This window comes from Mesoplodon mirus (assembly GCF_964341445.2).
Source record: "Mesoplodon mirus genome assembly, chromosome: 13".
Lineage (NCBI taxonomy): Eukaryota > Metazoa > Chordata > Mammalia > Artiodactyla > Ziphiidae > Mesoplodon > Mesoplodon mirus.
In genome coordinates this window covers 79,952,078-79,970,854 of record NC_138989.1, presented here as the reverse complement: position 1 = coordinate 79,970,854, position 18,777 = coordinate 79,952,078, and positions in this window count along the sequence as shown.

Genomic DNA, 18,777 nt, shown 5'->3' with positions numbered 1-18,777 from the left:
GTTTCTGCCCCCTTAGCTTGGACTCCACAATTTAAAATATGGGAGTGCCAACTACAAATGGGCACCTGCCGTCAGCCTCTATAAGGATTAACTCAAGAGCAGCTGCAGCTGCTGACCTTCAACACCCAATGCAAGGAGTTCGGGGTGGAGACCAGGAACGAGGTCCTCTGTGCTCTGGGACAAACTGGAAGGACAGGTCTTTAGACAGATATTTTCAGAAGAAGATTTTTATGAGCCCAACTCTTGCATTTCCTCGTATCTATAAAAGCACTAAAATCATTAATGGTGACATCTGCTCCTCGTGACCAGCAGCCAGCCTCTGCCAACATGTGTGCTTGAGTGCACGTCCCCCCTTCACTAACCTCACATATAACACTGACCTTCACTGCTACCTCTTTGGAGCAGTTCCTCAGAGCCACATGAAATGCTGTCTCCCAGGCTATAGTTCTCATTTTGCCCCAAATAAATCTTAACCCACGACTCTCATGTTGTGCTCTTTTTTTTAGCTGACAAGAGTTATGTTTTATCCAAATGCAGTGGGAATCAGTCCAGCTAGTTCTGCAACTATCTGAAGTAGATACACCCATTGTACCTCAGCCAACCACAACACATATGTGTGAGTGAAAATAAATGTAATGTTATTCTATGCCAAGCAGTTTGGAGTGTCTTCTAATGAATCAATAGATGACTAATACATGCACTTTCACTTTGATGACCAGGAAGATACACTGAAGATTTGACCTGTACTAGTGGGTTTATTTCCTTAGATAAGCTGAGAATATTCATGATGTTTACCTAATTATTTATCTGTATAAAACAATACATTTTCTTTTTCATGTTTCATTGATAAGAACTATGTGTTATGTTATTGACAAATGCAGTCAATCTGTTTTCATTGCCATAACTCCGCATAATCATCATGGAACCTGTGGCCAAATCAGTTTTTTTTCTTTTTTTCTTTTACTGGTGAGAAGAATATCGCCAATGAATTCTAAAAATATTAGCTTAATATGTCTACACTCAGACACCTGTTAATGAAGGCAAGGTCACTTCTAAATAACAAATGGGCAAATTTGGGCCTAATTTTTAAAAACTTTTATTTCTTATGCAATGTGTGCTTGGTGCTTTCGCCTAAATAGTTGCTTCAGTCTTCCAGTTTGGGTATCTGTTAACAGTAGTTTATAGCAATCTTTGAAATCAGGACTTTTTTGATACAATGAAAGTTTTGTTGAGAAAAAATTTAATGGAGACTATAGAATGAATAATGATGGCTTCAAGAATTACCTTCAGCACATGCTAAATAACAACCCCTCACCCCCATGCACTCACACACCAAGACATTCTCACTGGGGCAATGTTTAACCCCCAGGAATTAGAAAATGGATAAGTGTCTACATCAGTTCTTATATTATTAGCTTTACAATCTGCTGATTCATGTCTACAGTACATGATTTTTCAATTACATTTTCCTATATCAACACAAAAAAACTGATTACTTCCTTGATTCAGTTGTTATATTTATTCAGAGCTCTCTATCTTTATATCTACATTTTCTCCAGATATGATCATTAAAACTTAGGGAATCTATTATTTGAAATGATTACCTCCTTATTTCCTACTGTAAGGGCTAGTATGACATTGAAGGCCCTGGGGTGAAACCTTTTTCCAGTTTAAATGAACTCCACTAACAAATTCTACAAAAGTTGTTATACAAATTATACTAGACCATATTTTTTGTTTTTGGAATGATGAGACAGAGTTTATAGAAATTGATGGCGTTGGAACAGAAATGATTCTTTTGGGGTTTGAATGCTGCTTGAGGAATTCCCCACTCTCTCAGAATCAGGTTCTTCAGCTGTTATTTACAGCAAAGTTTATGGATTATCTGGCTACCTCAGCCAAATGGATGGTGACCTTTTAAATATTTCATGGACATATCATGGTTATGAGAATCCTGAAAACTTATCCTAGGTTCTGTCATTTGCTTTGGTAGGAAATCCAGAGATTGATAGGGAACTGGGTACATTTTATTTTCTTTGGGTGTTTTATTTCTATTTCTTATTTTATTCTGTAGGTCTTACTCAAGCATTTATTTATGAAACAGGGGAGTCAAATTTTAAACAGGTAGGAGGCAAGGCTAGAAAGGCAAGTCTCTGAAGTGTTCTAGGCAGTCCAGCATCCCTGTTGCATCTTGTTATTCTTCCCTTCGTGTAACTGCAGGTGCGAGTTGCCTTTGATAAAGTAATTGGATTCAGGAAACTCTCAGGCATGAACATATAATTATTGCTCCTGCTTTCTTTTTGCTCCTCGGACCCACAAAAAGACATCTGGCTCAACTGTACCATTAGGAATAAAGGAGAAAATGATAGAACAATTGATTCAAATTGTAGTTTTTAAATTCCTTATGAATCTTCTTTTCAACCAAGAAGAAACATAGGAATCTGCTCTTGACAGCCCTTAAGAAACATAACAGGAAACCTAAAATGGAGAATGTACCAATACAAAACAACAATTTTAAGTTTCAAAGTAAAACCATTATACACTTTCATAAGAAATAAAATGGCATTTTAGTTTTTGTGATCAACATGGAATAGAGGGAAATATCTAAAAATGAAATGAAATATTGAAGAATAATCATAGAGCTGTCAATGCTTTTTGTCTCTCTTCTCCAAAATTGTTGTTAGAACTGTTATAGCAGCAATTTTCAATTTTAAAAAGAAAAATGCATTCTTAAAATGCCACTACTTTGAGGTTTGTTGAATTGTTCATTCTGTCTTCATGCCAGTGGTAAAACACAGCTAACTGAGGGGGCAGGTGATATTTTCTGATGTTTTCACATGTTCCATTTTTACTATTAAAATGGCACTTTTTAATGTGATAACTAATGGTTAACATAAGCAGATGGAAAATCATGTTTGCTTTTCAACTGGTTACTAGGAAGGATTCCCCCAGCCCCCTTTTTTTTAAACATCTTTATTGGAGTATAATTGCTTTACAATGGTGTTAGTTTCTGCTTTATAATAAAGTGAGTCAGTTATACATACACATAGGTTCCCATACTAGGAAGGATTTTAATCGCAGATCTAGCATCCAGCAATTCAGATATTGAATATCATTTCCATGCTTTAAAAATGTGCATCAATATATGTTTACATGACTGGATGTCATGCGGCAGGTTACACACCCAGCTTATTGCTTGCTACTGACATGATTTCAATGATCTATTTGTTTTGAAGTTTTTTAAACATCGCAATGCCTTCCCCACTTTACTCCACTCTTATTATATAACATACCCATTTAAACAATGTTATTTTGGATTTTTAGAGACTATTTTAGAATATTAGGACAAAAGTAATAAGATAATGAAGGAATGAGAAGCTGTATTTTGATATCCTACACTCCGTAACTCATTTTTCCAACTAACCTCAGGTAGAATATAATGGTTATTTCTGGAGGACTGTCAAATGTTAAGAAGCAAATTACAAATGATAACTTGATTATAAAGTTTTTTAAAGCAAGAACATTATTGCTATAAAGTCTTAGTGAAAAATTTAGTTTTACTTATAATTTTGTAAAGAAAAAAATACACACACACAAACCCAAATGACTTTATTCCTACATTTGAATGGAACTATTTATCAAGGCGAGAATTCAGTAGGCTTCTGCCATTGTGGTAAGATGAATGATGAATCAGATGCAAGGCAGGATTCCTTAATAATTTATTGGGTCATGAGTTATGGTTTTGTTCAATTGAAAATTATTAGATGGGTTTGCCTCAGGCGAAGAGCATAGTGTATGGAAAAAGAAAATACATTAAGCAAACATTCCACGAGTTTAAGCATTTCAAACAGTGTACTGGATAAAGGCCCTGATGCATTTGTCGTTAATTCAGGGGACAATTTTACCTCCACACAACATAATCACAAGATGGGAATTGTCAGCACAGTTCTGTAAATGAGATGTTCATAATGAATAGTCAGTATAAGTCATTACTTTATCCAATGTTCTTCCTCATGGATGAGGATAAGGAACAGTGCTGAAGTCAAAGCTTGACTTTTTAATTGAAAGGTTGTTAAAAAAATCTCTAATCACTCATTAAACATTGACTCTCCCATACATCTAACATATATTTACTGAGCACCAACTTTGTGCAAGAGACACTGTTCAGAGCTCATTACAAGAACCACTTTAAAATAAAAGCTTGGTGTTCAGCCCTTCTGAAGTGTAAATACCTTTGCCTGGGTTTTCTTAGCCTAAGACATCTGTAAAGTTGCCCAGATTTGGCCAAAATAATGAAACTAATGTAAAGGTAAAGTTACAACCTCAATCTTTATTTAACTAATACCCTTTTACATTTTTTGAGGAGTTAGGATATGTCTGCTCTTATATACAATAAATCAATGCTCTGCTAAACAACTTAGTATAAGTAATATTTAGTTAAACGGTAAGAGTTAATGTTAAATCGACCTCTAACCAACAGGTATTTGGTTTCAGGATTTTGGGTTTCATTTTGGGAGGTTTTTCATGATGCCCTGAATTGTTGCTCTTTATTGGTAACTCCTCATACAATGTATTAGTTCTGGCAAAAAACAAACAAACAACAATAATAAAATCATAGTAGTCACTTTAGTTTTATGTCTCTCCCTGATAATTCTCCAACCTAGGTTCTCCATATACTGGGATGTAGGAATCTCAAAGGAGGAACAGTTTGATCATATATTTTGATTGTAATGTTTCTCTGGCAGTGAGTTGTGCAAGAAATGTATCTCTCGAGGAATGAAAGTCAACTTACTACTGGCTTAGAGAGAGACACAACAAATATTTCAGCCACCTGTCACCATTAGGCTTTAGGATAAACTAGTGAGTGACTATCCCATATTGGTCAGATGCAGGTGCCTCTTGACTGAGGCTGTGAGTGGAATCTGGGTTCACTTACTGCCCCAGCCAGAGGGTATAGGTTCCTTTCTGCAGAGCTCTGCAGAGGAAACCTACAAAAGTTCTTACATAGTACATACATTAAAAAAATTAATTTGATTACTTTAAATATTTTTAAAGATCATATGATCCCTCTTTTTCTTTCAGGTATTTATTACATATTTTGTACAAGAGACTATGAGTTGCTGGTGTATCATAACTGAACATACACCCATCAGGACACTAGTATAGCCTCCTGCTATAAACATCCCCCACTAGAGTGGTACCTTTGCTACAGTTGATGAGCCTAGATTGACAGCATAATCACCCAAAGACCATACAGTTCACTGTTGGTGTTGTACATTCTATGGGTTTGGACAAATGTATAAAGACATGTATCCATCATTATGGTATCATACGAGTATTTTCAAGGTGTGTGTGCACACATACACACGTCTATTACCTGAAGAATGTGCAGTGCATTTATCTTCATCATTAGCTGTTATTAAACTCCAGTGTACACAGGAACGTCCTGAGAAGCTTGTCAATACATGATCAGCCCCATCCCAGAGCTGTTGATCCACTAGTTGTGTGAGGTACGGGAATCTGTATCATGTATAAGTACCCCATTTGATATCAATTCAGGTGATCTGATGACATATACTGAGCTACACTTCTCTAGATGCTATAAAATTTAACTTTAAAATAAGATGTTTTTCTTTGTCTGGATTCCTAGAAAACCTAGAGTCAGATTTATAGTTTAGTCAGGTCTTATAAAATGAAGATAATACGTATACTTATATACATACATGTAACGGATAAATATAAATTGATATATAATTCGTGTCCTTTTTTCTGGAGAAGGCAATGCATAGAAAATAATTGGATATATATGTATATGTAGGTATACATATAGATATTGTATATATAGGTATAAATATTGTATATATATGTATATATATATATTATATATATATTATATAGTAAAAGGACAGCTGATTGGACTATATGATATGGCTGTAATGTTCAAGAATTGCATTTTTAATTATATTTATCAGAGGAAATTTGCAAGTGGATTTACGTTTGAAAATTTTAGACACATTTGGTAAATTGTTTGTTAACATTGCACTAAGTTAATTTACAAAGACTACCACAGATAATCTTCCCCAAAATAAGTTCATAGGAAGAGAATAGAAAAGTAAAGGTGTACAGTTCCTCCAAGTTCCTGAACCCTGTATATGTTTAACAAATAACCTAGCCATAGAACAGCTCCATGTGTGTCATAATGCATTATGAGAGATTTTAGGGATTGCTACATTAACATTCCATTTTTGGGTCCCTCAGTAACTGTGCTGAAAAATTAGAAGGAAAAGTGGAAAAAAAACACCTCTTCAGGTTAAAAAACAAAACCAAAAACTGATTTTGAGCATTGCATTAACAACATATTCTTCTTGGTTTCAATAAAGTTTAAGAAAGGAATATTTCTCTAAGGATTCAGAAACTTCTTATTCATATATATTTTAATTATTTTAATAATAAGCCTGATAATAATTTTGCAACATATACATATATAAAATCATGATCTTGTACACCTTAAACTTACACAATATTATATGTCAATTATATCTCAGTAAAACTGAAAAAAAAATTATGCTTGAATCCAATCTAAACGCCTTCTGAAGGTATGGGCATGTGCTTGCCCATTACAAAGAATATAATGGAGTACAGAAAATGACTGTGAATCTCAAGAAGATTTGGTGTAAAGATGGGGATGTAATTTATTTGAGTAGATGTTATCTCTATTTTATATTTAAAACTTAAGCATGGAAATAAAATATTCACATAGTACTTTTTTTAACAAAGCCTGAGGCATTTATTTTGTTTGCTGTGGAGAAAGATGTACTTCTCAAGGAACAAGAATGTATGATTTTATCGAAAATTATGAATTTTCATTTCAGATAGATCAACAACTGTTTATGTCTTCGTGGCCCAACAACCTTGTCATAAAATAGTCATCATGACATATCTTCCTTTTATGTATTTGTTTTCATGTCTATGATATTTACACAAAGGAAAAACTGCAGAGGAAAGCTGTTTATAAGATGGGCATATAATGTGTTAGTCTGCATATGATTCTGTGACTGAGGGCATTATTGTTATACTGAAAGGAGAAACAAAATTCAAGGAGAGGAATCACACAAACCTATCAAGTTATAATATAGAATTAAAAACTTCTCAAAAATGTACCAAGTAGGAAAGGGAAATCTCTCCCAGCAGCCTCAGAAGCAGCAGATTAAAGCTCCACAATCAACTTGATGTACCCTGCATCTGTGGAATACGTGAATAGACAACGAATCATCCCAAATTGAGGAGGTGGACTTTGAGAGCAAGATTTATGATTTTTTCCCCTTTTCCTCTTTTTCCGTGAGGAAGAAAGGCTCTTGGTGCTGCAGCCAGGAGTCAGTGCTATGCCTCTGAGGTGGCAGAGCCAACTTCAGGACACTGGTCCACAAGAGACCTCACAGCTCCAGATAATATCAAACGGTGAAAATCTCCCAGCGATCTCCATCTCAACGCCAAGACCCAGCTTCACTCAACGACCAGCAAGCTACAGTGCTGGACACCCTATGCCAAACAACTAGCAAGACAGGAACACAACCCCACCCATTAACAGAGAGGCTGCCTAAAATCATAATAAGTCCACAGACACCCCAAAACACACAACCAGATGTGGACCTGCCAACCAGAAAGACAAGATCTAGCCTCATCCACCAGAACACAGTCACTAGTCCCCTCCAACAGGAGGCCTACACAACTCACTGAACCAACCTTAGCCACTGGGGACAGACATCAAAAACAACAGGAACTACGAACCTGCAGCCTGCAAAAAGGAGACCCCAAACACAGTAAGATAAGCAAAATGAGAAGACAGAAAAACACACAGCAGATAAAGGAGCAAGATAAAAACCCACCAGACTTAACAAATGAAGAGTAAATAGGCAGTCTACCTGAAAAAGAATTCAGAATAATGATAGTAAAGATGATCCAAAATCTTGGAAATAGAATAGACAAAATGCAAGAAACATTTAACAAGGACCTAGAAGAACTAAAGATGAAACAAGCAATGATGAACAACACAATAAATGAAATTAAAAATACTCTAGATGGGATCAATAGCAGAATAACTGAGGCAGAAGAACGGATAAGTGACCTGGAAGATAAAAGAGTGGAAATAACTACTGCAGAGCAGAATAAAGAAAAAAGAATGAAAAGAACTGAGGACAGTCTCAGAGACCTCTGGGACAACATTAAACGCACCAACATTCGAATTATAGGGGTTCCAGAAGAAGAAGAGAAAAAGAAAGGGACTGAGAAAATATTTGAAGGGATTATAGTTGAAAACTTCCCTAATATGGGAAAGGAAATAGTTAATCAAGTCCAGGAGGCACAGAGTCCCACACAGAATAAATCCAAGGAGAAAGAGGCCAAGACACATATTAATCAAACTGTCAAAAATTAAATACAAAGAAAACATATTAAAAGCAGCAAGGGAAAAACAACAAATAACACACAAGGGAATCCCCATAAGGTTAACAGCTGATCTTTCAGCAGAAACTCTGCAAGCCAGAAGGAAGTGGCAGGACATATTTAAAGTGATGAAGGAGAAACAACTACAACCAAGATTACTCTACCCAGCAAGGATCTCATTCAGATTTGATGGAGAAATTAAAATGTTTACAGACAAGCAAAAGCTGAGAGAGTTCAGCACCACCAAACCAGCTTTACAACAAATGCTAAAGGAACTTCTCTAGGCAAGAAACACAGCAGAAGGAAAAGACCTACAATAACGAACCCAAAACAATTAAGAAAATGGGAATACGAACATACATATCGATAATTACCTTAAATGTAAATGGACTAAATGCTCCCACCAAAAGACACAGATTGGCTGAATGGATACAAAAACAAGACCAATATATATGCTGTCTACAAGAGACCCACTTCAGACCTAGAGACACATACAGACTGAAAGTAAGGGGATGGAAAAAGATATTCCATGCAAATGGAAATCAAATGAAAGCTGGAGTAGCAATTCTCATATCAGACATAATAGACTTTAAAATAAAGACTATTAGAAGAGACAAAGAAGGACACTACATAATGATCAAGGGATCGATCCAAGAAGAAGATGTAACAATTGTAAATATTTATGCACCCAACATAGGAGCACCTCAATACATAAGGCAAATACTAACAGCCATGAAAGGGGAAATCGACAGTAACACATTCATAGTAGAGGACTTTAACACCCCACTTTCACCAGTGGACAGGTAATCCAAAATGAAAATAAATAAGGAAACACAAGCTTTAAATGATACATTAAACAAGATGGACTTAGCTGATATTTATAGGACATTCCATCCAAAAAAAACAGAATACACATTCTTCTCAAGTGCTCATGGAACATTCTCCAGGATAGATCATATCTTGGGTCAAAAATCAAGCCTTGGTAAATTTAAGAAAATTGAGATTGTATCAAGTATCTTTTCCGAACACAACACTATGAGACTAGATATCAATTACAGGAAAAGATCTGTAAAAAATACAAACACATGGAGGCTAAACAATACACTACTTAATAACGAAGAGATCACTGAAGAAATCACAGAGGAAATAAAAAAATACCTAGAAACAAATGACAATGGATACATGACAACTGAAAACCTGAGATTCAGCCAAAGCAGTTCTAAGAGGGAAGTTTATAGCAATAAAATCCCACCTTAAGAAACAGGAAACATCTCGAATAAACAACCTGACCTTGCACCTAAAGCAATTAAAGAAAGAAGAACAAAAAAACCCCAAAGTTAGCAAAAGGAAAGAAATCATAAAGATCAGATCAGAAATAAATGAAAAAGAAATGAAGGAAACGATACCAAAGATCAATAACACTAAAAGTTGGTTCTTTGAGAAGATAAACAAAATTGATAAACCATTAGCCAGACTCATCAAGAAAAAAAGGGAGAAGACTCAAATCAATAGAATTAGAAATGAAAAAGGAGAAATAACAACTGACACTGCAGAAATACAAAAGATCATGAGAGATTACTACAAGCAACTCTATGGCAATAAAATGGACAACCTGGAAAAAATGGACAAATGCTTAGAAATGCACAACATGCCAAGACTGAATCAGGAAGAAATAGAAAATATGAACAGACCAATCACAAGCACTGAAATTGAAACTGTGATTAAAAACCTTCCAACAAACAAAAGCCCAGGACCAGATGGCTTCACAGGTGAATTCTATCAAACATTTAGAGAAGCGCTAACACCTATCCTTCTCAAACTCTTCCAAAATATAGCAGAGGGAGGAACACTCCCAAACTCATTCTACGAGGCCACCATTACCTTGATACCAAAACCAGGCAAGGATGTCACAAAGAAAGAAAACTACAGGCCAATATCACTGATGAACATAGATGCAAAAATCCTCAACAAAATACTAGCAACCAGAATCCAACAGCACATTAAAAGGATCATACACCATGATCAAGTGGGGTTTATTCCAGGAATGCAAGGATTCTTCAATATATGTAAATCAATCAACGTGATACACCATATTAACAAACTGAAGGAGAAAAACCATATGATCATCTCAATAGATTCAGAGAAAGCTTTCGACAAAATTCAACACCCATTTATGATAAAAACCCTGCAGAATGTAGGCATAGAGGGAACTTTCTCAACATAATAAAAGCCATATATGACAAACCCACAGCCAACATCGTCCTCAATGGTGAAAAACTGAAACCATTTCCACCAAGATCAGGAACAAGACAAGGTTGCCCACTCTCACCACTCCTATTCAACATAGTTTTGGAAGTTTTAGCCACAGCAATCAGAGAAGAAAAGGAAATAAAAAGAATCCAAAATGGAAAAGAGGAAGTAAAGCTGTCACTGTTTGCAGATGACATGATACTATTCATAGAGAATGCTAAAGATGCTATCAGAAAACTACTAGAGCTAATCAATGAATTTGGCAAAGTAGCAGGATACAAAATTAATGCACAGAAATCTTTTGCATTCCTATACACTAATGATGAAAAATCTGAAAGTGAAAGCAGGATAACACTCCCATTTACCATTGCAACAAAAAGAATAAAATATCTAAGAATAAACCTACCTAAGGAGACAAAAGACCTGTATGCAGAAAATTATAAGACACTGATGAAAGAAATTAAAGATGATACAAATAGATTGAGAGATAGACCATGTTCCTGGATTGGAAGAATCAACATTGTGAAAATGACTCTACTACCCAAAGGAATCTACAGATTCAATGCCATCCCTATGAAACTACCACTGGCACTTTTCACAGAACTAGATCAAAAATTTCACAATTTGTATGGAAACAAAAAAGACACCGAATGGCCAAAGCAATCTTGAGAAAGAAAAACGGAACTGGAGGAATCAGGCTCCCTGACTTCAGAATATACCACAAAGCTACAGTAATCAAGACAGTATGGTACCAGCACAAAACAGAAAGATAGATCAATGGAAGAGGATAGAAATCCCAGAGATAAACCCATGCACATATGGTCACCTTATCTTTGATAAAGGAGGCAGGAATGTACAGTGGAGAAAGGACAGCCTCTTCAATAAGTGGTGCTGGGAAAACTGGACAGGGACATGTAAAAGTATGAGATTAGATCACTCCCTAACACCATACACAAAAATAAGCTCAAAATGGATTAAAGACATAAATGTAAGGCCAGAAACTATCAAACTCTTAGAGGAAAACATAGGCAGAACACTCTATGACATAAATCACAGCAAGATCCTTTTTCACCCACCTCCTAGAGAAATGGAAATAAAAACAAAAATAAACAAATTGGATGTAATGAAACTTCAAAGCATTTGCACAGCAAAGGAAACCATAAACAAGACCAAAAGACAACCCTCAGAATGGGAGAAAATATTTGCAAATGAAGCAACTGACAAAAGATTAATCTCCAAAATTTATAAGCAGCTCATGCAGCTCAATAACAAAAAAAATAAACAACCCAATCCAAAAATGGGCAGAAGACCTAAATAGACATTTCTCCAAAGAAGATATACGGACGGCCAACAAACACATGAAAGAATGCTCAACATCATTAATCATTAGAGAAATGCAAATCAAAACTACAATGAGATATCATCTCACACCAGTCAGAATGGCCATCATAAAAAATCTAGAAACAATAAATGGCGGGGAGGGTGTGGAGAAAAGGGGACACTCTTGTACTGCTGGTGGGAATGTGAATTGGTACAGCCACTATGGAGAACAGTATGGAGGTTCCTTAAAAAACTACAAATAGAACTACCATATGACCCAGCAATCCCACTACTGGGCATATACCCTGAGGAAACCATAATTCAAAAAGAGACATGTACCAAAATGTTCATAGCAGCCCTATTTACAATAGCCCGGAGATGGAAACAACCTAAGTGTTCATCATCGGATGAATGGATAAAGAAGATGTGGCACATATATACAATGGAATATTACTCAGCCATAAAAAGAAATGAAATTGAGCTATTTGTAATGAGTTGGATAGACCTAGAGTCTGTCATACAGAGTGAAGTAAGTCAGAAAGAGAAAGAAAAATACCGTATGCTAACACATATATATGGAATTAAAAAAAATGTCATGAAGAACCTAGGGGTAAAACAGGAATAAAGACACAGATCTACTTGAGAATGGACTTGAGGATATGGGGAGGGGGAAGGGTAAGCTGTGACAAAGCGAGAGAGAGGCTTGGACATATAAACACTACCAAACATAAGGTAGATAGCTAGTGTGAAGCAGCCGCATAGCACAGGGAGATCAGATCGGTACTTTGTGACCGCCTGGAGCGGTGGGATAGGGAGGGTGGGAGGGAGGGAGATGCAAGAGGGAAGGGATATGGGAACAGATGTACCTGTATAGCTGATTCACTTTGTTATAAAGCAGAAACTAACACACCATTGTGAAGCAATTATACTGCAATAAAGTTGTAAAAAAATGTACCAAGTAAAACTGTCAGATTTTTCAATTTTTAAACTTTTTTAAGGCAGAAGAAATTTCATGAGACTATCACAATCTAATTACAATCTTGTTTTAAAATTGCCCCTTTATTTTTCTATATTTTAAGGAGTATAAATTAGTTCTATGAAGTATATAACTTATCCATTTCTAGATTATAACCAAAGCTGAAATTGTTTTCTTTGAGAATATTATATTGGTGTGCCCTTTACCATGTATGTATGACAGAGTCCTTATTACTTTTAGCCATTAAATGTTGACTGTATTTATAGCATTTTTGATCCTAGTATATATCATGCAGGCTCGTTAGTAATTCAGTAAAATGTTGCTAAAATGTTAGACTGCTTTATCCAGAACTGAGATTGTGGTATATTTGTGAGTCAGACTCTGTTTACTATGAAATATTCATATCATTGGTTTGCCTTGTTTTGTCACACACTAGAAAGAAAGAGTTCAAAAATAAAAAACAACAAAGGAAAAATATTTTTTTTCCCTTTGATCATAGAAGCAACTTCCCTGGGTTCTGAGGTACTGGTAGAGCTGTTGCTGGTTGTGAATGCTGCACACTGCACAATACAGAAGGCACTGTTTGTGTAACTGTGTGACACAATATCTCTAAGCTTAGGTCGAGTTGTGAGAAACTTATCTGTGTCTTAGTGCTCCATAACTTTTTATCCTGGACTGTAGTATTTGATTCTGAGAACCATGATAATGTGGATTGCATTTTAGAGAAAAGTTAAATAAAAATGTTAGGTAAACTTTTAAAGTATTCACTAGTACTAAGGGACAAAATATATAGTCCCGACTTACAATGGTTTGATTTATAGTTTTTTGACTTTATGATTGTGTGAAAGTGATATGCATTCAGTAGTGGCCATGCTTTGAATTTTGAGTTTTGCTCCCTTCCTGGGCTATAATCCTCTTGGTGAGTGCTGTTCCCAGCTTGTCACGTGACCATGAAGGTAAACAACTGATACACTGACAGCCATGCTGTACCCAGACAACCATTCTGTTTTTCACTTTCAGTACAATACTCAGTAAACTACATGAGATATCCAACACTTTATTATAAAATAGGTTTTGTGTTAGTTTTTCCCAACTGTAGGCTCATGTAGTAAGTTAAGTAAGTAAGGTGTTCTGAACACATTTAAGGTAGGCTAGGCTAAGCTATGATGGTCGGTAGGTTAGGTGTACAGTCATTCCTGAGTATCCAAGAGAGATTGGTTCCAGAGCCACCCTGGATACCAAAATCCACAGATGCTCATGTCCTTTATATAAAATGGCATAGTATTTGCATATAACCTATGCACATCCTTCAGTGTACTTTAAATCATCTCTAGGTTACTTCTAACACCTAATACAATGTAAATCCTGTGTAAGTAGCAGTAAAATACAAATGTAAATTATGTAGATCGTTGCCAAAATCATGCTGGAAATTCAGGTTTTGCTTTTTAAAACTTCCTGGAATTGTTTTTCTGAAATATTTTTCATTCACTGTTGGTTGAATCTGCAGATGTATACCCATGGATACAAAGGGCCAAGTGTATTAAGTTCCTTTTCAATTTACGATATTTTTAATTTATGATAGATTAACAGTACGTATCTGGGGAGTTAATGAAGAAATTCAAGAAGGAAAAACCTAAGAACAGTAAAGATGCGAAGTTGTCCTTAGAAAGTTGAGTTGGGGAAACAGTCTGTTCTCCAGAAGTTTCTTATTTTAAAGTTACCTGTATCTGTGGATACGGGAAAGGACAAACCAATAAAATTGCAGACTCAGAGTTGACATTTTTCTCAGAAAGTAAACATAGGAAAAGCAAGGCAGATTTTAAATTAACATTTAATGTAATATAGGTAATCAGTAGTAGATACAGCCAGTATTGATGTGGGGAAAAATACACTAAAGGGCCAGATACATGCAGGTCATCACTCTTTTTTTTTTTTTTTTTTTGACGTAAAAACCTTTAATCCAAGAAACAATATTGTGGAAAATGCCTTAGAGAGTCTTAATTAGAGACAATAGCGAACGGAGCACAGTGGCTAAAATAGGGAAGAGCAGAGTATAAAAAAATAACCGAGATATTCCCAGGAACTAATTTTATTCTTAAACTGTTGTAGCTCTAAAGCCTCTTCAGTGTTTAGAACATAGTTGCTGTGAATCGCTGAATGAATGAGTAAATATCCACTGACAGACGGAAAGTGCCTGGCAAGCTCTTTAGAACTCTCTATATCTACAGACAGAGCAGACATTGTGCACCAGTTTTCCTGTATTCGTTTCATGGCCAACATATAGACCTAAGAACCAAGTGTGAATCACAATCAGCAAGATGAGTAAGTCATCATAAACAAGAGAACACTGTCCCCACTCTAAAGGGCTTAACATCTGTGCATGTTTTGTATAAATTAGGCATTTCATAGAAACTTGGAGTTCAGTGAAACAATTCTCTGCTATGTGAGAACACAGACAGTGTGAATTCTAGATTAGGTTTTTATATTTTCATGACTGATGCAAAGTGAACTACATATATAGATTATAGAAACATTTCTTCCAGTTCTGAGACCATAATTCAGAGACTTAATAGCCTATTGCTATATATTACAATTATACATATAGCATTAATATAATATTAGCTAAAAGGCTTACCATATAGCCATGAAGTTAAGGGAAATTTTTCATCTGTATTTTAATTTTAGGTTTAAACAGACAACTCTGGGAATATTATTCAATCTATATTAACTAAGACTAATAATCAAGGCCTTCATTTAAACAAATACTAATGCATGCAGCAGAATTAAATCCAATGACTTTGATTTTTTTCCCTGGAGCTATTGTGAAATTATTTGATCCATCTTTCTTACTTAACATTTTGAATCTGGTCCATTAAGACTTTGAAAAGGCAGAGAAATGCTGCATTAAGATTAAAGCTTATATATCGAGAAGCAGCTAGCTAAACTTTGAGACTTTAATGCCTAGATGTAATATTTTTATTGTACATGAAGGGAAATAAGTTTCTGTTGTTTCTGACCTTCAGAAGTTGTGCTTTATGTGTAGTTAAAATTAATAAACTCCTGTTTGCTGATCAACAAATGAGGCTGTTTATGGGAGTCAGTAGAAATAATTATGTGCATACATGAAATTTTAGGAAGGTCTAAACTTTGTACCCTACAGCTATTCAGCTCTATCCATTACTATTCTACCTTATTCAATTACAGTCAATTATTTATGCACTTTTATCCATCTAAACTAATTAATTTCTGCCCTGTTTTTTTAGCTTACAAGTTTGCTTGACCAGTAGAAAAAAAATCTGTTGCTTTAGGTACTGGTGAATTATATTCTTTATTAAAATAAAATTATCTGATGCAGATATTTCTCCCACTCTTCTCAGGTTGTGTCATATTTTAATGATTATCCTTACATACTTTAACATATCATGTCTATGGTCCTTCCAGAGGTGTCATTTTCAGTCTAGACTTTTAGGATATGATGATGCTTGATTGAATTTACTTATAATGAGCATCTAGAAATAGATTTCCACTTCAGTCCTGTAGACCTTGCCAACCAATTAGAATGAAAAGCCAGAAACCCTGTTACAATTAGTGAACTTACACTTTGGCTAAGCCATTCCTACACACCTTTTATATACTTATCATTATTTTTAGTCTGTCCTTTTCATTCCATAAGGTGGGGTATCTCAATTTACAATGTAGAAAGTTCAGTGTTTTTTTAAACAATACTGAAAACCATCAAAAATTAATTCAATGGTTTAATAAAAAAATACACCCTACCATGTCATTCCATTTGAAAATATTTCTTTCCTAAGCAATTCTACATTTATTATTATGGTTTGAGAATAATATACTGGTGAGATAATATTTCAAATGTAAGCATAATTTAACTCATATTTTTAGAAGTTTTAATTGGTTTTGACACTTCTCTGAAGATTCACAGAGATTTCTTAGATATTAAATATCATGTAAATATTAAGTAATGATTATGGCTGATGTGGTATTTTCTAAATGAGGAATATCAAGGTATCTTAGTAATTGATAGTCACTCTGGAAACATGGGCAAAAGCTAAAGGACAGGATACACAATATCATTTTAGCCCTACACATAATTAAAAAAGAATAAAACGGAATATAAAATTTTTCACTCCACCACTCTTTCATAGAAGGAATTTGTACTCAGGTTTTTAATGTTTGTTTTAAGAATCAAATGTCTATTACAATCAGTAATGAGCTTTTACGAGAATGAACAGACAAATTTTTTTCATAGGTCTATGTTTAGCTATGAATTTATTTGAGACCCAACAATTCCAAGACTAGATTCTTCACATCTTATGAAGGATAAACTGCTGTCTTGGCATCCTTCAAACTATAGTTCAAGCTGGAGTGGCCTGCCATTTCTTTCTTCTCTTACAATTAATTCATCCCCAAAATAAAGCTAGAGTCATCACAATGATTTGTCACAATCTATATGGAAAGGGATATAAGAAAGTGGCCTCTGGGATCACATTGCTAAAATTTGAATCCCGGATTTGTGACCTCAGGAATTTAGCCTCTATGATCTGTTTCTTCACGTTAGAAATGGGAAAACAGATATATCTATTTTATAGTGTTGCTGTGAGTTCTAAATGAGTTACAATGGGAAACCTCTTAGAACTCTATTTCACACATAAATATGACCTCTTTTTAATATCATCCAAATTCAGTAATATATTTACATAGAATTTCACATTTAAACGATTCCAGAGGCTCTGGTCAGAAGTTAATATGAAAATTATATACCAGTCCCTTATAGATTTTATATACAATTCACACACTCTACATTCCACAGTAATAAACACTGTTCCATCTTTTTTTTTTTTTTTTGCGGTACGCCGGCCTCTCACTGTTGTGGCCTCTCCCGTTGCGGACCACAGGCTCTGGACGTGCAAGCTCAGCAGCCATGGCTCACGGGCCCAGCTGCTCCGCGGCATGTGGGATTTTCCCGGACCGGGGCACGAACCCGTGTCCCCTGTATCGGCAGGCGGACTGTCAACCACTGCGCCACCAAGGAAGCCCCATCTATTTTTTAAAAGATCTTCTGACAAGTGTTTTGCAGAAAATATTGTAGATTGGGAAGAAAATTTTCTTGAATCCTACAAGTCCCTTCAATGTTGATAACATCCTTGTTTCTAGTCAAATAATTCCAAAGAGATCCACATTTAACTTACTTTCTTCTCACACAATTGTGCTATATTGTCCTATTATATATTTATATATGGTCACTGACTGCAAGTCGATGCCAAATAATCTTACTCTATATATTTTTACGGAATTTTTGTTTCCTTCATCAGAAGAGACTGTTTTATTTCTCCCTAAACTTTCCATGCTGCCTACAGATTCTCAGCTGATGACCTTCCCTTATGCTTCAATTAGAAAACAAAGGCAATTAGTGAGGAACTAATTCATCTTTCCACTGCCAAACAGACACATCTGCAAACACTTCTGCCCAGACACTTTGATTTTTCTGCAGTTCCAATTAAAAGACTTTTGTTCTACATTTCTTCCCTTTTCTGGTATTATGGATCCCAAAGTCTATCTACTTTTCATAGAAGCCGCTCCAGAAATTATACTCTAACTCTGCATTATTGATTTCACACTCACAACTAATTCTTCAGGGAAGTGAAATGTTGCTCAAAATACTTCCTGCTTCTCTTTATGATCCCTCTAAAAATTCTCATTCTACAAGAGGATTATGTTGTTTTGACACACTCATGTATTAGGATTTGCCATGTTACTTTCTTTGGCAAGTG